Genomic DNA, 21381 nt, shown 5'->3' with positions numbered 1-21381 from the left:
CACCCATCCCTAATAGAACATGTGGCAGGGTACAATAAATAAATCAATAAAATCAAACAAAATATGTGCCAAATTCAGAGGATGTAGATGATTAAACTGGTTACAGGCAATATTTTCAGTTTTCAACATGAAAGATCAAAAAAGAGCACAAATATATAGATATATAGTTTTTCACACTGAAAGTAAAACTAGTTTATGTTAACATCCTTTGCTTAGCCTCACACTTTCAAAGTTTCTTCATTATCACCAAGTCCAAAAATGTCTCCCAAACATTAACTCTGAAGTTTTCTTTCTCACTATATGCAGTACCACTCAGAAGTTTGGACACATCTTCTCATTCAGTGGTATTTATTTATTTTTATTATTTTTCAAGAGTCATTTTGTGGAATTTCTTGCCTTCTTAATGGGGTTGGGTCCATCATTTGTGTTGTGCAGTAGTCAGGTTGGTACACAGTGGATAGCCAAATTTGGCTACTGCTGTAATCCGTATTATGGGAAGAACCCCTCAACTCAGTATAGATAAACGACAGTCCATTATTACTTTAAGACATAAAGACCATTCCATCCAGAACAGCATCAAGAACTTTGAATGCATCCCCAAATGCATTTGCAAAAACCATCAAACACTATGATGAAACTGGTTCACATGAGGACCACCCCAGGAAAGGAAGACCAAAAGTCACCTCTGCTGCTGAGGGTGAGTTCATCTGAGTTACCAGCCTCAGACATCACAAGTCAAGAGCACCTCAGATTACAGCCCAGATAAATGCCACAGAGTTCTAGTCGCAGACACATTTTTACATCAACTGTTCAGAAGAGACAGCATGAATCAAGCCTTTATGATGGAATTGCTGTGAAGAAGAAGACACTACTGAGGATGACCAACAAGAAGAGATTTGTTTGGGCCAAGAAACACAAGGAATGGACATTAGACCAGTTGAAATCTATATTTTGGTCTGATGAGTCCAAATTTGTGATTTTTGCCTCCAGCCAATATGTCGTTGTGAGAAGCATAAAAGATGAACGGATGGTCTCTACATGCATGATCCCCACCGTGAAGCATGGAGGAGGAGGTGTGATGGTGTGAATTATGTTAGTATAACAATTTTCATTTGAGAATGATCTCATCCGAAGTGAACAGAACACACTGCAGACTGGCAAGACATGGAAAAGTAAAATACATTCAATGTATTAAGGGCAAAAACAACCTAGAGAGACCATCAGGAACAAGCATGGTCTGGATTCTTGGGTTCAGACGTTTGGAAAAAACCCTTTTACGAGCAGTGCTTTGGAGGAAGAGCTGTGCAGCTGTCTGTTGACTCACTGAGGTAGAAATGATCTCCAAAACATTAAGACTATGAAGCTCATTACAGTCACCAAGCCGGACGATGGAAGATGGTCACAGGCAGGCCCCTCAGATGAAGTCATCTTCTGTCATCAGCCTCACTATCCGATGGACTTGCTGAGGTATTTTCATCCCGTAGTTATTGTAGCCAGAGGTTAGTTTTGGGGTCAGACAGAACTAACTATATTTTAAGATTAATATTTTTTCTTTAACTATGGCACACATGACTGCTTAACCGCAGCTTTATTAGCAGAACACACAGTATACAGGATGTAAAAGAACATTTTTTTATCTCTACATTTACCTGTTTATTTAATGCAATATCATTCATAGCAATTGTATTACTGTGAGTAATTGTGTTACTCATAGATCCAATTTTAGAAATACCTGAAACACAGAACAAGTCAAGATGATCCTGACACATTGTCCTCATCTATCTCCCTTTAAACTTAAAAGTGAGACTTTTCTCATTTATCAGTATACTCACCCTTAATCACCTTATCAGTGAAGTGTCACAGGACTTGGATGATGTGAGGACAGAGAACACACATGGCTTTTCTTCTTATCTTTACCTTTCATGGCTGCTGGCCTCCTCAGTGACTCTTCCTTTTGTCTTTATCTTGAAAGGAAATGAAATATTTTTGTAGGAGTGTCTTGGAACAATTTTATTAACTTTAAAATTCTGGAAGTGCAAAAAAATATATTAGATTACGACTCGGATTGGGGCAAAAAAAAAATCAACCTTATCTGGACACCCCTAGTTATTTGATCAGTACTGTCCAATTAAACCGTAAGAAAACTAAAATGTAAATCACAGCAATCACTTGTAATTTTGCGGTCAGTCTTTGGTTTTGTGGATTTGCATGAACAGTGAAGAAGAACGATAGCATATTTACTTCATCTTCACAGATTCAGTGGGGCTCTTTGGGCACGAGAAGTTTATTTTGCTAAATTTGTTACATGAAAGCTACCAGTAGCAGTATAAGATTTTTTTCCTTTTCCAGTGATTTCACATTGTGAAGTCCACATTGGTCATTAATTGGCCTGAAGTCAGCAGTATGAATTAAACACATCCTTTGACAGTCTTGTTTTTGTTTTATTGATATTTTTTATTGGGGGCCAATTCTGATTACGTCTCTACTTAATTAGGAAATAGTCCTAATGAAAATAATTTTTGGTAATTTGGATGAACTGACCTGTATAAAAAAAACGACAGATGACAAATTTTTACAAAGGCTCTAGATTATATTGGTTTTTATGTGACTGGTTGCACATGGAGATAGGTGTATAAAAATCATAGCAGCTGGTATGCTCTTCGTTTGCACTCACCGTTAAAGTGATAACGCCAATTCAATTCAATTCAATTCAATTTTATTTATATAGCGTCAATTACAGTCAACTCGTCTCAAGACGCTTTACAGAACCCAAATGCCTGACCCCCAGAGCAAGCCCAAAGGCGACAGTGGCAAGGAAAAACACCCTTTTAACAGGGAAGAAACCTCGAGCAGAACCCGGCTCTATATAGGGGGGACCCATCTGCCTGCTGGCCGGGCGGGTTGAGAAGGACAGAAGAGGGCAAGGGGGAGGAATCATAAATCATAACTGGAAGGGAAAAAAATTACTATCCAAAATTACAAAATGATCCTCTTTTATAGTCAAACCTTCTGTGGAAGTCAAATTTGACATCAGCAATTAACTAACCAATGAATTCCTAAATGGCCTTGTGACTGGCATGTGTGGTCAGCTCACAGTCAGTGAGTGATCACTGCCAGACCTCAGATCAGCATAATTAGCTGTAGATTATAGCCAGGCAGTGCAGCGGGGCAAAGGAAGTGTTTCATTGAAATTATCAGTGAGACTTAATATGCTGTGAACCACATGAAAGGTAGCTAGCAGGTTCTGGAGTGTGTCAGTGGCTGGACAGCAGAGGAGAGAGAGAAAGCAGAGTTGTGGTCACAAACACAGACACACAGTCCTTACTTTTTGGCTGTGTGGGTTACTTTTGGCATCTCATTCTATAGCTGTGCAGTACTGAAATAGTCACCTTTGATCATTGTGGCCCTGCTGATATTAAAACATACACAAAGACAGACATGGCTTCACAAGGAACTTTGTAGAAGTGTGGACAGAAACATAATTCATTTTAATGTTCTGAGCTTGGCCATAATTCAGAAGAAAATATTCAAAGTACCTGGAACAAGTTATTGACTTCTTTGTCCTTGCTGAGTTGAGCATATTCTCTAATGAGCTCAGCTATGAATCACTGATTTGTTACATTAGACTCATTACAAAATCTTATTGCTCATATTTAAGCTGAATCACAGTGCTAATCGGTCCATGATAAATCAGTGCAATGAGAAAATGTGTCAGTGCCACTCTAATTGGGAAAATGGTGTTGATTATCTCCGCATGATAGTCAATAGTTTGAGTCCACAGCGTTAGAAGGCTGTCAGTGCCCACAGGTGCTGCTCAGTGTCTCAATGATTCATTTTGTGGGCTTGGTCATTGCAGTGTCAGGGCTGCCTATACAGCTGTACCTTTAGTCTCTGTAGAGAAGAGAAAATATAACTGACCTCTGCCAAGATACACACAAAAGAGAAGAAGATCTAGCACAGTGGAGTTTCTAACTTTCATTTTTTTAGGTGAAGTGAAAAGAGTGAATATGACAGTCACCATATTCTGCTAAACACTGGAATCTCCGTCCTCCTTCCTCAGATGGATCATGATCAATAAAGGTTTAATTTAATAATAAAGGTTTAATCATTAAAGGTTTGATTGATTGATTGAATGATTGATTGATTGATTGATTGATTGATTGATTGATTGATTGATTGATTGATTGATTGATTGATTGATTGATTGATTGTCAGCAGGAAGAGTTACAGTGATTAGTTAATGAACAAGAGACTGGCTTTTTTAAAAAGTATTTAGTATAGTCTAACTATGCAGATGCAAGACCTCAGTCAGAGTTCACGAATACATTGCTTTTGTTCAAGTTCATATAACACAGTCTGTTTGTTCACAAATTTGAGTTTGTGTTGTTTTCTTCAGATGAGATCATTTTAGTGGATGGTTCCATCACTCCAGACGCTGACTTTCAAAATAGGGCACTGGGTCACACTGTATACAAAAGCAGGTACAGAGCTCCTCCCCCACCTCTACAGATGGGCCACTTCTATTTACGTTTTTACACACACGGTACTGTCAGCAGCTCAAGTTACAAGTAGTAAATATTCAATCCTCTTTCAATGGCTGAAAGGACAAAAACATATGTTCCCAATGTGTAGAAGATATGAAATTTAGATTAAATATATAATATACTTTTATACACCCCATATTTTACCAATTGTCAAAAGTCAAAAATGGCCACTGCAGCAAAGGACACAGGCATGCAGGTAGCTGCACTGAGGTGTTCTAGGTTAAGACTGTTGTGGACAGTTTGTCTTCAACGCTGAAATACGGATTTTCTTTTATGTCAGCACCTTTGGGCAAGAGCATGGGAGTGGGAAACCTCGTGACCCCGTGACCTCGGGTATAGCAACTAGAAGTGATGCTTTAGATTGAAAGTAATTGGAGGAACAAGATCTGCTTTAAATTGTGGCTTAGATGCAGACAGTGCATGTAGTGGTTGGATGACTCGATTGCTGTTTGTGACATGTTAAAGCTGAACGTGCTGTAAAAGTGCAACAGTGTGACTCCAAGCCACAATGCTTCCAGTAGGTGTGTCAAATTAATTGTTGGAGGCCAGCTGCTGGAGTAGGAGAAGATAGGTGAGAAGATAGGGCTATGTTGAGCAGTAGAGTCAGGTAGCCGTCGAACCCTTGTGACAGAGATGAAGAAACTGAGCAGAGGACATCTCTATGAGGAAAAAATGCATGAGCTAACTCTAATGCTATGAGGTTTTTGAACATACTGGGACTTAAGCGCACATGATGAGAACACGTCGTTGCCCTTGATTGAGAAGGTTACCCAAGGGAGGGAAGGGGTAGTTCAGCTAGGTCAATAGGTTTCCCCTTTTTTTTTTTTTTTCTTCGCTTTTCCTTTTGTTTGTCTGCAAGTCCGCTCAAAAAATGACACCAACCACTCATGGTGCCACTGCTTAAGCTTCATGTGCAATTTTTTTTCTTCTTTGTGACTGTGACCATCACCTGCCCTCATGGCAAATTAACCTATCATGTTTATTTCAAGCTGTTTTCTACATTATGCCATTGAGGGCTGTGCACACCCAAGTGAAACATAAAACAAACACAGGACAGACAGAAAGGTGAGGCATAGACAGTGTTCTAAGAGAAAAGGTGCATTTTATTTGTTTGTACTCTTTAATTCACACCTTAAAACCATTTACAAATCTAAAACCCTTCACAAACACCTAATACGACAAAGTCCCAACGGATCAATCATGAAGATGTCAGGAGGCCACAAGAAGGATAGATAGAGCAGAGTGAGATCCACAGACACTAACCCAGCAACCTCCACTGACTCAGCAACCGGAGGAACACACTCTATTGAGTTTTGGTAGGTGCCGGTGTGGTGGGTCTGGCATGCATGAAAACCTCCACCAAAAGGAGGGAGCTGTCCCCTCCAGGCCAAGGAGGTCCACCCAGCCCCCCCGCAGGAGCCACCAAGCGGAGACCCAGCCCAGGAGCCCGGAGCGACCCCCCCCGACACAGCCAGAGCCCCAAGGCCCGGGCAGCAGAACGGGCCATAGCGGACCCCCACGGCGTCCCACCGGCCCACAGCCCCACTTCCCCCACGACCACCCGCCCTCCCCCCCACCCCCCCCCACAACCCGACCCCCCGCCCCCCAGACCCCAAACCCCCGCCCCCTCCACCGTCCCACCCCCCCGCCACCCACCCACGCCACCCCCCCTCCCCACCATGCCGCCCACCCACAACCCACCCCCAACACCCCCCCACCCCTCGCCCAGCCACCCCACCCCACCCCATCCAACCACACCACCCACACCCCCACGCCACCCCTCCCACACCCAAATCCGGTAGGCCACCCGCTCACCGGAAAACAGCACCAAGGGACCGGGCAACGGCACCGAAAGGGCAGACGAGCCCAGCCCACCTCCGGCCGCCCAGAGAAACGCGACCCTGAGGGAGGGAGGGGAGGAGGGAGGGAGAGGAAGGAGCACCAGGGGAGGCGCAACAACCCAGGCCCTCGGGCCCGGCAGGGAGAAGCCCCGGAGATCACGCCAGTAAAACTATTGTGAGTTGCCCTGTTACTGAGTTCACCAGTTCCCCAACTGGTGAATACTCGCCCTGCACCGTGAATGTGACCCACCCAAGTGTATATACAAGTATGTGTGGTGTCTTAGGATTGGGGGGTCGGTAAGGCAGAGCACAGGGTAACGAAACCCCCACTCAGCCTCACCGCAAGCCCAAAATGTGAATGTGTATGTGGTGCGTTAAAATTGGGGGAAGAAGTGTCAGGGTGGGGGCATAGACGGGGGGCCACAGCACAACACTGCACTGGGGCCCATCCCGTCTAATGACGTCCCACCCCATAACCACCCACCCCCCAGGTAGTGTGGTGCATTAAAATTGGAGGGGAATTGTGGAAAAGGAATAGTACCTCTCCACCCCCCCCCCAAGGGATATGTTGTGTGCCCTATGTGTATATTTACAAGTTGTATTGTGCGAAGCTTGTGAAGTGATTTAAGAGGAGCGATCAACGGGGCCCCACCCAGCCAGGCGGAGGGAGGTGCGCGCGCGCCCAGTGCCCCCCCATACACCCCCCCCACCCCAATCCCCAACCCCCCACCCCACCCCCCAGCCCCGGCGCCCCAGCGGGCAGACGGCGCAGGCCAGGCCAGAACGCCCCCGCGCACCGCACCCGGTCCCCCTTCCCCTACCCTCCTCCCCCTCAGCCCCCCAAGCCCCCCCACCCCATCCCACACCCGCCCTCCCATCCCACACCCATCCCCCGCCCCACCCCCCAGGGGGAGGGCGGAAGGCAGGAGAAGGAGGGGGAGGAGGAGACGACAAGAAAGGAGAGGACAGGCAGCAGAGCGGGAAGACGAGGGGGAGGGAGGAGGGAGGGGGCGAGGGAGAGGGGACAAGGAGGCGGAGGAAGACGGGAGGAGGGAGGCGAGGGGGGAAAAAGGCAAGGAGGAGGAGGGGGAGAGGAGAGGGTACCACGGGGCACCCAGAGACCCACCAGGCCGGAACCGCAACCCCTAGCCGAAGAGCAACAGGCCATGCCGGAACAGCGCCGCCCCGAGCCCCCGGGCAACACCCCCGCACAGCACCCACCGCGGGCACCGGGAGACGGCCGAGACGCATTGCGACCCAGCAGAGACCCGGGGGGCAGCGCCCGATCCAGACGGCCGACAGGCCATCACAAGCGCCAAGGGAACCACGGGAGGCCAACGACACCACACAAAGCGGCCACCCCCATGAAGAGAACACGACAGGCGACCCAGCCCGACCGGGCGCCAGACCCAGACGACCGCCGGGCCGCCATCCACGACATTTTTAGTCGCAGATGGCGACCCGGCGGGCGCCCAAACCAGGCACCCGACCGAGCCGAACCGCCCACCATGCCCCCCCACAGAAGCAGCCACCCCGCAGGACGCCACCAGCCCCCCACGACCCCCAGCCCCCGAGGCGACCCGGCGCCCGCCCAAACCGAGCGCCGCCCGGGGAACAAGGCCAACCACATCGAGCCACAGGGGACAGCACCTGGAAGATTAGCCAAGCATGCAGTAACACCAAGTTAGCCATTCATGCATATAGACAGAGGATCCTGGGGAGTTGTTGACTGTAAGTTGTCGTCGATACGGCCCGCTCGATCCTGCTGACAGCGACTGGGTTCCTAACTGAAGACAATCATTAGTTACACAATGCCAACATACATAAGCAGCAACATATATTGGGGTGATGTGGTGGTTTTCGCTAACAGGCAGAGTCAGGTTACCAGGTTTAAGTTAAGGTAGTTAACATACGGTGACCATGTTTGTATAAAATTTAACAACTGATTTTTATTTGAAGCAGAGATTTTCTCCATTGAAATGTGATTTATTAGGAGGTTCAACCAGAGATTAATGTTCAGAGATTGCTTATTTTTCCAGTTAACAAGGATTGTTTTTTTGGCAATGGCGAGGGCTACAAGTAAGGATTGAGATTGTTTGCGTGGTAGGTCCGTTGTTGTTAAGTCGCCAAGTAAACACAGACTTGGAGATAGAGGAATCCTGCAGTTTAAGATAGCGGAAAGTTTTTCTGAGACGTTGGTCCAGAAATTTTTTACGGGGGTGCACAGCCATAGAGCATGAAAATAAGTATCAGCAGTGTTCTGGGAGCACTGGAGACAGATGTCGGAGTCGGAGAATCCCATTTTGTTCATCATATATTGAGTAATATGTGTTCTATGGAGGATTTTGTATTGGATGAGTTGTAAGTTTGTGTGTTTTGTCATTTTAAATGCATTATCGCAAATTTGAGTCCAGAAGTCTGGTTCCGGAGATATAGATAGATCTGACTCCCATTTAGAGATAGGTAAATGTATTGTATCAGTGCTTAAGAGTAACTTATATATTTTAGAGAGGGTTTTAGTTGTTGTCGGAGAGAGCTTTATGATTGCTTCAGCTAATGCCGGCGGCCGGAGCGTGCTTTGAAGTGTTGGGATTCGTTTCTTAATAATATTTTTAACTTGAAGATAATGTAAAAAATTCCCGTTTTTTATTTTGTATTTTTGAAGCAAGTTTGTATATGACATGAACGTATTATCTGAGAAGAGGTGGTGGAGATGTGTGATTCCATTCTGCTCCCAAACAGCTAAATGGAGCGGCTGATTGTTAACTTGAAAATCAGGGTTGTACCAAATGGGAGAAAACTTACAGGGCTCCAATTTAGAGTTTGCAATTTCTAATGCCTTCCACCAAGCGGTCAAGGTGGAGGAAATCATTGGGTTTTTAAAACAGTTATGTCGTTTGATGGATGTTGTAATAAAGAGTATGTCTGAAAGTCTGATGCTATTGCAATCCTTCTGTTCTAATTCTAACCAACAGTTGGCATCTATGGTAGGTTGTGTCCATAGAATAAGATATTGTAGCTGGTTAGCTAAATAATAATGCATAAAATTTGGTGCTTCTAGACCTCCTTCGGCTTTACTTTTCTGAAGAGTAGATAGACTGATTTTTGCTTTTTTATTATTCCAGTAAAATTTTGTGATAGCCGAGTCCAGCGACTGGAACCAGTTGGACGTTGGTTTGAATGGAATCATTGCAAAGAAGTAATTTATTTTTGGTAGGATTTTCATTTTGATAGTAGCTATTCGTCCCATAAGAGATATAGGGAGATTGTTCCAGCGCTGTAGGTCATTGGTGATGTTATCCAGTAATGGGGAAAAATTTAAGTGAGTTAATTCAGATAATTTAGGTGAAATTTTTATGCCTAAGTATTTTAAGTTGCCTGTAGGGAAAGAGTAGTGAGGGTCTTGGTCTGCAGGACTCCATGAATTTTCTGTGATCGGAAGTAATGTTGATTTTGTCCAATTTATGGAATAATCTGATAACTCTGAAAATGTAGTTATTAAATTAAATACTTCCCTTAATGAAATAGCCGGTTCTTCTAAATAAAGTAATATATCATCTGCGTATAAATTAATTTTGTGTTCTGTTGCCCCAGAGCGGATTCCTTGGATCCTGACATCCTGGCGCACAGCTGTTGCCAACGGCTCAATGAATATCGCAAATAACAAAGGAGAGAGTGGACAGCCCTGTCTGGTGCCTCTCTGTAAGGTGAAAGTCTTTGAGGTGATTCCATTAGTGGTGACAGTAGCTTTGGGAGAATCATATAGTGCTGATACCCAGTGAATAAATGACTCTCCAAAGCCAAGCTTATTTAGAACAGCAAAGAGGAAGGACCAGTTAACTTTGTCAAAGGCTTTTTCTGCATCCAACGATATAATAACTGCCTTTTTGTCCTGCCGCTGTGACATGTTAATCAAATTTAAGAGCCTTCTTACGTTGTTGGTAGAGTGTCGACCTTTAATAAAGCCGGTTTGATCATTATGAATAATTGTTGAAATTACTGTCTCTAGTCTAGATGCCAAGGCCTTTGCAATAATTTTAATGTCGGTGTTAATTAGTGATATCGGGCGATAACTTGACGGAAGGGTCGGGTCTTTATCTGGTTTTAATAAAAGTTTAATTGCTGCTGTGTTCATGTGAGGCTGTATGTGACCACTGGTTTTAATTTCTGTTACTAATCTAAAAAACTGTGGAGCCAGCGTTGACCAGAAGTGCTTCAGAAATTCGGCCGGAAAACCGTCTGGACCTGGTGCCTTACCATTAGGCATACTGTCTAGAGCACTGGACAGCTCATTTATGGACAGTGGAGCATCTAGGATATTTTTATGTTCAGTAGATAACTGAGGCATATTTAAACTACTGAGGAATGCCTCAATATGCTCAGGGTTGGGTTTGTTATTTTCTGAATACAGATTCCTATAATAATTGTAGAAAATATGATTAATTTCTTCTGGTGATTGCGTATACTCACCAGTTGTCCCTTTTATCGCTGTTATGAGAGATTTTTCCCGATTGCGTTGGAGTTGGTTTGCAAGAAATTTACCTGATTTGTTATTATGCTCAAAGTTGTTGTATCTCAGTTGTTGTATTATGAACTCGGTCCTTTTGGATAACATCTCATCTAGCTGTATTTTTGTATTTTGTAATTCAGTCCATATCTGATTATTTGGGTTTGTTGTATATTCATCAGTTAGTTGTTTAATTTTATCTTCTAGATCTTTTTCTAATTTTTGATCTTGTTTCTTTTTATACGATGAATATGAAATAATTTTACCTCTAAGTACTGCTTTCCCTGCTTCCCAGAGTAAAGATGGAGATGAGTTTGGGGAGTCATTCATTTCCAAATAGTCTGCCCACTCTCTCCTTATGATCTTATCGAACTCTTCATCTTTTAACAGTGAGATGTTAAAACGCCATGTCGGAGGTGGTTTAAAGGTGAGGTCAGTTTGTAAGGAGAGGGAGACTGGTGCATGGTCACTGATAATAATAGGGTGTATTCTTGTAGAAGCTTTCTCGGTAATAGAATTATTTGTAAGAAAAAAATCAATTCTTGAAAATGATCGATGCACCGAGGAATGGAAGGTGAATTCCTTCTTTGTTGGATTTTTTAGTCTCCAGCTGTCGCCAAGGCCAAAATCATCCATATATTCCTCTATTACTTTAGCAGATTGAGATTGCCTTGTACGTGTTGTGTTATTGGAGCGATCTACTGATGGATTTAGGACTGTGTTGAAGTCTCCTCCAATGATAACAGTTGAATTTGCTGTTAAATCAGATAGTTGAGAGAAAAATGAATGAAAAAAGGCCGGATCATCATTATTAGGGGCGTACAAATTCCCAATCGTATATTCTTTATTAAATATAGTTGCCTGGATAATAATGTATCTGCCTTCTGAGTCAACTATTATGTCATTTAAAGTAAAAGTAGCCTCTTATGAATAAGTATAGAGACTCCTCTTTGTCTACTGTTATAAGAGGTAGAATAAACCTGATTGAAATTTAAGCCAGTAAGTAATTTTTCTTCAGATTTTTGTAGGTGGGTTTCTTGTAGGAGACAAATGTCTGCTTTTAATTTTGAAAAATGGTCTAAAATTTTATTCTTTTTGCCTGTGAGCGAGTGCCACACACATTCCAGGAGACCAGAGTTAGTTTATGCATATAGACAGTTTAAGTTCAGCCTTGGATGTATATCTATGTGAGCAGCTTCCTAATATTGGCATGTTATGAAATAAACTCAGTCTGCTGATAACGTTGGATGGGTGTATAGCAGGGTTTAGATCTATGATGGGTGTGGATAACAAGACTGTAAAACATGTCAAACGTGAGCACAAAAAAACAAAGAACACTGGTGCCTCGACATATATAACACACAAAAGATTTACATAGGGAGTTTGTGTGGGGGGAGAGGGGAGGTGTGAGTTTAGGTGGTTAGGGGAAGCAGAGGGAGGGGAGGTAGACAAAAAGGTGAACAGAAGGGGGTCAAACATAAAACAGTGAGCCATTATTATAAGTAGCCATAGAGGGATTAAATACATATACATATATACATACCTTCATATATATACACACAATATATACATTATTTTATAGTAAATAAACGAAGCTCTTTCTTTTCACCATACTGATCAGAACAGCCAGGGAGTGGTATTGGGGTCCCGGTACAGTTGGCCGTCGATATAAAGTTTATCTACAACCAAGGTAGACCGTTTCCCCTTCTGTCTGTTCTGCTTCAGTATGGGAAACAATACCTTCCGCCGCTCGTTTATCTCTCTCGGGAATTGATCGTTCATTCCGAAAGAGGTCCCTTTAAGCTCCCGTCCTTTACTTTTAACTAATTCTTTCTGTTTAAAATGTTCGAATTTAGCGATAATAGGACGGGATTTATTGGCTCTACGGGCTCCGAGCCTGTGAACGCGGTGAAAGGAAATATTATTCACCGTTTCCTGGGGAATTTTTAAAGCCGTTGTCATAAATTTCTTAATTTCTGTCTCCGGATTATCTGTGGTGCTTTCAGAGATTCCTGAAAATATTAAATTGTCCCGCATACTACGGGACTGGACATCCAGTACAGTTTCTTTAAGCGCTTTATTCTCCCTTTTAATCGTTTCCAGCTCGGTTGTAACTGCGGAAAAGTTAGAACGTAGTTCCGCGTTGTCCAGTTGGAGCTCACTTACCTGTTGATAGGCGTTCTCCAAACTTACCTTCAGGTCTCGAATTTCGTCGCGGAGGACGCTGAGAACATCTAACTTTTTATTTATTGACTCCAGGACATCAACTGGGACGTCCGTTGTAGCTAGGTCGTCCGTATCAGTCGAGGAATCGTTTTTCCTCTTTTTAGACGGATTGTTGCGGTTCGGGTCTTCCATGACGCAGTTGTAAAAATATCCGTCGATAAATCGCTCGAGGTCCTCCACGGTGGGTGGTGCTCCAAATCCGCAGTTCGAGGAAGGAAATATCAATAATTAAATGCAAGTAATGCGGTGATTAAATTTAATTTTGTTTCGAGAAAGAGCTAAGACGAGTGAATTCTATTTCAGCAGCAGGGCGCCGCCATGTTGTATTCCGAAATCTCACTGGCAGTCTCACGAGAGTCACAGCATAGCCTCCATTCCTCACTTCCCGGTCAATAGGTTTCCATGACACCTCAAAGTAAGGGTGAGGTGATGGTATTGGTGTATGGTGGAGCGACACTAATCTCCTCGTCTCCCGGGACTCCTTGTGGGTTAGGCTGATCGACATGGAGGAGATCTAGAGCTGAGTTGAATAAAAGGCCCGTGATAAGTCATAGTTGACTTGGCAATAGTGTGTGTTGCTCTGTGCACAAGAAGCAAGAACGAACATGTGGAACGGGCAGAGTGATATGTATAGACACAGGACAGGAAGAGGAGTGATTGATGTGTGGTCCTGCTCCTGAACCTAAGCTAAAGATTTTCTTTCCATGCGAGGTGTAACAACAGGAGAAAACTGTAGGAAGTCATGGCCTTTTCCCAGTGGAAAAAGGAAGTTTTGTCAGCATTTATAGCACTTTATACTGGAGTCCCTCACCTTCTGGAGGTGGCTTAAATCTATTGCTTTTCAATTGCATGCGTTCAGGCATTTATAACATAGACAGTAAAACTTGTCCCCATTTTCATTTTACTGTTCTTTTTTTTGCTCCTTGTTATTAACAATTGAAACAATAAACTTTTTTTTGTAATGCACTCAGATACAATACAATCACGCCACTGAAAACAAAAAGAAATTAATTAAGGCAACATTATTCTAAATGAAGCCAGGTTAAGATACCAAAACTTCAAATTTACTTTGTGGGGTTCTTTGTTTATTAACATATAAATAAATCTATATGGGAAAATGTGTTACACGAAACCTATGGTGCGACACATAACATTAAACAAATCTACATGAAACCCACTAGAAAATCTCTATAAGAAAAATGCAACAAAACAATTTTAAAAACATACAAGAAAATTTACCAGAAACATACAGCAGGGGCACACACAGTCACCACACTGCCTTGTATAAACTTCTGTGCTAAACATATACCACAGTAACATAAAACGGTTACAAATATCTCATCTTTAGCCCCCATCACCACCACCACAAAAAAAACACAATGCATAAATTCATATTTCATGGAACTAAAAGCATAAAATGATACACTGGAAGTCTCATACCTAGCATATGGACAATTAGCTCCGGCAGCATGCATGCATTGTTTTTATTCTCTAACCATTTGCACTCCTAAGCACAGTAAACAAACTGAAAGTGGATTTTTAATGCAAATAACAGAAAAGTGTACCACACTGTCACTATATTTCATAAATCAAGCCTTATATAGCATGGGAATAATTACTATTATTCATTAATTATATTCTCTAACCATCCCGATCTGTGGCCATCTCTATTAGAACAGCTTCCTGTATGTTTGCACTTTGACCTCAACAACAACAATAAACAGTAATAAACCACCTGCAGTCCAAAATGAAAATAAGCAGATGAGATATAAACAGGGACATTAGTGGTTTTCAATTTGTTTAATTACCTCTGTTTATAATCTGGTTAGATAAAAGCTGTTTTGTGACTTGTTTTGTGGGTTGACCTTATTGTTCTTTTGAGAGAAAAATTCATTTTATTTGATTAGCTTATTTTCTGTCTTCATTTTCTGTGCTTGAGACATTAAAAGACCTATTGAATATAAATTCTGTGATTGCAGTGAGTACAGCAAAGGCATCTCTTTTTGTTTTCTGTCCTCTGGAAAACATGCATTTAAAGTTATCTCCAGTAACTGCAACAAAACACTAGACATTTCACAAATTCTTCTTTCAAATATGTACCACTTCTTATATGTTTTTTACATTTTTGCAGTTACAATTTTGCATTATTTATGACTGAACCTGAAATACAGAACTTTAGAGAAATTTGTAGATGTGAGGAGTTTTCTCTGTTTTGGACACAAAACAGGTGCTTTACATTCTAGGACTGTAGTCACTAGCCTGCGCCAATGCAGGCTCAGTGTTAGAGGGCTTTTTTAACGCTTCCCCCACTTAATGCTTGCTGGTTTGAAATGGTACAGCCACTGTGGCTACACTGAACATGTAACGTAGATGGACCAGCTGCTGCAACGATACACATCCATTCTAATCAGTGAAACAGACTTCACCAGACCACTCTTCCTCTACATTTCTTTTTTGTTTGCTTTTACAAAAGATGTGCACAGCCCTTTTACACAGAAATGACTCATAAAATGTCTTTTAAAAAACAAAAGCAAAATACAAGTATGCAGTAAATGACGATTTGAATCAAACATGGTCTTGATTACTCTTTCTGCATTCATTTTGCCAGTGTCAGTTGACAGATGCATAGTATATTTATTCTTTACATAATCTACTTTAGTCTGTTAGATGTAAACCCATATTACACAAACTCTGTGGAAAAATATAAGATTTTTGGGTTGAAAATCTAAAGCAAAACATCCCAAAATGAAAGCTCAGTGTCTTGTTTTTCCACAAACTCATACCATGAGTGCAATACAGATGTAGAAACAATAAAAAGAACGGTCTGCATGTGTTATGTATTCTATGTAGACAAAGTGGTAATGTGCATAAATGTGGAATGGAATGGAAGCTGGAATACAGAGTAATGTAAAGACAAAGAGGAGATGAAAAAAGGGAGACAGAAGGGGTAAACCAGCCAACTCTCTGTTGAAATTACTGATGTGCATTCATCAATTTATACACAGAAAAGAATGAATAAAGGAAACATTTATTTGCCTCCCATATTAGTGAAACAGAAAATAGGAAGGCTAAACAAAAACCCACAAAGGACAGCAGAAAACCATGCATATCATGCTGAGTACAAACAGTACATACAAAATTAACAATTGATTAAATCAATAAATATTTCCAATGAAAAAGATTTTTTAAATACGTGTAACCATGCCCAGCAACACTCTGTCACTAGCTGGTCCAAACCCCATCGACTCTGCGTTGTGTATGTTTAATAAAGGAGCCAAAAAGGCCAATATCGTGCCGTTTAATGCTGGTAAAACAAAGGAACCACTGGTCAGCAGGTCAGTCGTCTCAAGCACGGTACACTCATTGACGTCTCTCCGGAACTGACGGCGTCTATACCAATCATACCACACATTATGCAATACAACAAATTACTGAAACAGAGTATGTACCTGGTAAAACCAAGGAACCACTTGTCAGCAGGTCAGTCGTCTCAAGCACGGTACACTAAAGAAAAAGAGCACGTTCATTCAGCTAATGGTCGCTACATAGCTAGCTCACCGAGTGTCTCATGTCCAAACACATATAAGATACATAAAAACATAAAACATATGTAAACACTCTCCACTTGACATCCGGATGATCATATTTAACACACTCAAAAAACGAACAAAATAATAAGACGAAAGAAACAGTTTGTGATCCCGTGCTGTGCTCTCTGACCTACCTCATTGACGTCTCTCTGGAACTGACAGCGTGCCCCCAACACCAGCTGCACACCACAGCTCCAGAGAGGGCGCCACTGAGCCAAAAACAACAAACAGAAACAGATTCCAGCAAGTGGAATTATATATTGACAGTCAATAGAAACTTTGAGGTAGAAATGTATGCAGAATTCTACTTGTAGGGGGGTTGTAATTATTCATTGTGGATTTACTGATGATCTAGTGCCCTGGTAGTTGAGATAATGATGAGTTGTCATTTTGTCATGATTCATTGCACATTGGTTGGTCACTTTGCAAAAGTGAACCAAATACACACCAAGCAATACTCAGTGAGTATCTGCACAATTTGAGAATGGGTTTTGAAGTGAACAGCATCATGCCACGTCTATCACATGAACAACGTCTCCGGGCACTGGGTATGGTGGAGGCCGGTTTGAGCTACAGTGATGTAGTCAGGCGCATGGGCTGTCCCCAACCCACAATCAGAAGCCTGGTCCAAAGCATGCGCCGACAGATTGCTGCCTGCATTGAAGCAAATGGAGGCCATACTCGGTATTGACTGTTGTGACTTTGTGTTTGGCAGGTGCCGTTTTCTTTTGTGAAATTCTTTATTTTGAAATCATTCTTGAAACTTTAGATTTTTGTTTCAAATGATTCATATGAAGAAAACCCAGTTTCGGGCTTCAAAATAAGAATTATGTTGAAAAATATGGTCTCAAAGTTTCTATTGACTGTCAGTGTATATCACATGTACTCTGTTACATACGCATCATAAAAATGAAGGTAAACTACAATAAATTTGAAATGCATTGCTCCTGTATATTCGCTGCATCAAAATCACGTTCAGCAGTAAACCAAACTCCCATTAAAAAGATTGTGGCCACACTGCAATGGCAGAAGACATACTACTGTTAGAAAGCTACACACATGTAAAAATTTGTGGATTAAGCTACTCTTTAAGCATCTGACATATCTCTTACCACAAATCATTCATGATGGACTGAGGCCTTGTCTATTCTCTGGTCTCCCACAGAAAACAGTCAGAATCTCCATACTCACCTAACTTACTGCATCACCTTCTCTCCCAATCACGAGCAGACAGTGGACAACCACCAGACGCCACAAAAGAACTCTGCATGTCTGCAGCATATTTGAAAATATGAGTATGTGACGGTAACTGTGACTAAGACAGGATGTCTATGCCCAGAAGCGCTGGCTGTGTCATATAGGAAAAACAGTTCTCAGTTTATCAACCAGCCAGCTCTGTCTGCTCCTATTGTTATTCTGAATCACTATTTGCTGATCTGTGTAATTGAACCAGGGCGGAGCTGAGTCAACAGCACTCGCCAATCCCACAAGGCTTTACTCCACCCTCAGCGGCAATGCTCCAGCTTTGAGAACAAACACTCTTTAGCTGGCTGCGTGTCTCCCTGTTCTTGTTGCTCTTGCATACAGTTTCTCTCATTCCTCTGTGGCTCCAAACATATCAGCCATTTTTGTCCCACTACATCTATGACATTCTTCTGTGAAACATGAAACTGGAGCCGGGGAATAAAAAATCAGTCCTGCTGCCACTAAAAGTGACTTTAAACTTCCTCTTTGTTCTCTTTTAATTCCAGCATTGAAGAGCAGCTAATTCAATATGTTGCTTCCATGATGTATTGCTGGGGACAGTTAATTCAGAGTAATTTGTCTTATTTATTATCAAACCACTCCTTGTGTGTCTGTAGATTTTTTTTTATCACCCACACCAGCAGGAATGTTTACCTTGGCTGTAGTTGTGAAGCTGATTATGGCAACAGTCAAACAGACGAGAGGACAGCATCTTGGAAGGATCCTGGAGAGAGAAGTCCCAATCAGTGCTGCCCTTGCTCATTTTTGTAATGTTTTCATTTCCCTTCCCATCACTCTCTCTCTCTTGCAGCTTCGCCATTGATACCTTTAAAATATACTGCAAGTGACGGGAGAAGTGGCATCTGTGAGACTGTTTCAATTTGGCTGCCATCATTTGAATGATCCAGGTTAAAATAATAATCAAATCCAGCTCTGCAGCTTGTAAAACAAAGTGTAAATAGGGGCTTTGAAAATGGACAAACTCCTACACAATCACCTTCATTTATATAACTATTACAACTAGAAATTCAAGTAGACAAACACTACGAAATATCTCTATTTTGAAATACAGAAAGCACTTCAACTTTATATAGTTTTCTCAAGTAGTGCTCAGTTACCCTTGTGACTACATTTCAATACCAATTATAGGCAGTGTTGAGTTTTTGTTGACAGCCATGTAAGGCTAGTAGAATACGCTTATGCCCCAAGATGGAAGATAAAGCCCCTGTTTTCAAATGGGGCTTGAGAACTTACTAATGACTGCTATTTTTGTTGTTGATGCTGATCTATTGCCCAGTGAAGTTTTCATTTTCAATTCAATTCAATTTTATTTATATAGCGCCAATTCTAAGTCGAATTGTCTTAAGACGCTTTACAGAACCCATATGCCTGAACCCCTAGAGCAAGCCCTAAGGCAACAGTGGCAAGAAAAAAAACCTTTTGACAGGGAAGAAACCTTGAGCAGAACCCGGCTCTTTATGTGGGGGGACCCATCTGCTGCTGGCTGGCGGGTTGAGAGGGACAGAAGAGGTAGAGAGGTTGAGGGGTAGAGAGGTAGAGGGGGAGTAGTGGGATAAGAGGAGGATAGGGAACAAGGAACAAATAACACAGTTCAATACATGCATGATAAGCTAGATGATACAAGTACAAGCTAACATTGAAACTGATTCATAAGTTTACTGCATGGTGTAAGGCTCTGGCGGGCCTAAGCCTATAGCAGCATAACTAGGGGCAAAATTAAGGGACATCGAAGAGGAAGGCAGTTGTCCACATGAAGACTCCAACTGACCCCCTTAGGGTGACCCAAGTCAGCCCAAACTATAGGATTTGTCAAAGAGGAAGTTTTTAAGCCTGGTCTTAAAAATAGAGAGGGCGTCTCCTTCCCGAGCCCAAACTGGTTGCACAGGAGAGGTGCCTGATAACTGAAGGCACTGCCTCCCATTCTACTGAAATTCTATGAACAACAAGTAAGCCTTCAGACTGAGAGCGAAGAGTTCTGCTAGGATGATATGGTACTATCAGGTCTTTAAGATATGATGGAGATTGGTGGTTAAGAGCTTATGTCAGACGAAGGAATTTGAATTCTATTCTAGATTTTACAGGAAGCCAGTGAAGAGAGACCAGTGTAAGAGAAATATGATCTCTCTTGTTAACTCCCGTCAGTACTCTGGCGGCAGCATTTTGGATCAACTGTGGATGTTTGAGAGAGCTATTGGGACATCCTGATAGTCAGGAATTGCAATAGTCAAGCCTGGAAGTAACAAATGCATGGACTAGTTTTTCTGCATCACTGCGAGACAGGATGTTCCTGATTTTTACAATATTTCTCAGGTGAAAAAAAGAAGTCCTACAGATTTGTTTTATGTGCGAGTTAAAGGACATGTCCTGGTCAAAGGTAACTCCAAGGTTCCTCACAGTAGTACTGGAGGCCAATGTGATGAAGTAAACAGAGAAGGTATTACTTCCTTAAATTTAGTTACCGAATTGTCAGACAGATATCTACTGTAATTATATTTATTCTCAACTCCTATACAATCCTATACAATATGTGGCAGCTCCATGACAGTATAATTGGAAACAGTGATACTTTGTGCTACATGCTACAATCACCATACTATGGTTCTCACAGTGATAATGCTTGCATGTTGAGATTAATCAATTGAACTACACTACCAGTAACAACCTGGTAATCTAGCCTGAAAATTATGCATGTTAATGTCTCATTGCATTCTAAAATGAAAGCATACAACAAATAAACAAATTAAGTTAAAAAAAAAGTCAGTTTGGACACCAAAATGTATTCTAAATTTTTCACTCATCAAAGTATCCACCTTTGGCAGATATAACAGCTAAACACACTCATGGCATTCTTTCCACAATGGAAATCAAATATTCTTCAAAAAGTTCTTCCCAACTCTGTTGCAGAAGTTCCCATAAATGTGTGGCACTTGTAGTTTGCTTTGCTTTCACTCTTCTGTCCAGTTCATCCCAAACCAGCTCCATGGGGTTTAAGTTTGGAGACTGTGCTGCCACTCCATGTTTTCAAGCTTACCATCTTGTTCTTTCTTCCTAAGGTAGTTCTGCATAGCTTGGACTTCTGTTTTGGGTCATTATCTTGCTGTAGGATGAACCTCTGACCAACTAGGAACAAACCAGAGGGTACTGCATGGTGCTCCAGAATGCTGTGGTAGCCGTTTTGGTTCAGGGTACTTCTCACTCTGTACAAGTCACCAACCATGGATCCAGCGAAAAAGAAAAGGGGGGGGGGGGGGGGGGGAACCTAGACCATTACGCTTCCTCCTCCATGTTTGACAGTTGATGTCACACACTGGGTGGTGTTTTCATGGCCCTGACAAGCCTCTTTTTCTTATTCTGATGTCTTAGCAGTGGCTTTCATGCTGCAACTCCACCTGTCAAACCTGCAACTC

The 21381-nt window shown here is 42.2% G+C and overlaps 1 long non-coding RNA gene across 1 annotated transcript; it reads right to left on the bottom strand.

Moving 5' to 3' along the window:
* Positions 1-2699: 2699 nt before the first annotated feature.
* Positions 2700-19492, bottom strand: LOC127533592 (uncharacterized). The gene is made up of 2 exons (XR_007941353.1): positions 19410-19492; positions 2700-2844 (listed from the first exon to the last, which is right to left on the bottom strand). It is a non-coding gene; the product is annotated as an uncharacterized LOC127533592 (long non-coding RNA).
* Positions 19493-21381: the final 1889 nt, after the last annotated feature.

This window comes from Acanthochromis polyacanthus, chromosome 4, assembly GCF_021347895.1.
Source record: "Acanthochromis polyacanthus isolate Apoly-LR-REF ecotype Palm Island chromosome 4, KAUST_Apoly_ChrSc, whole genome shotgun sequence".
In the NCBI taxonomy this organism is placed as follows: Eukaryota; Metazoa; Chordata; class Actinopteri; family Pomacentridae; genus Acanthochromis; species Acanthochromis polyacanthus.
Note: the sequence above shows the minus strand (reverse complement) of the source record. Positions and strands in the feature narration are given on the sequence as shown.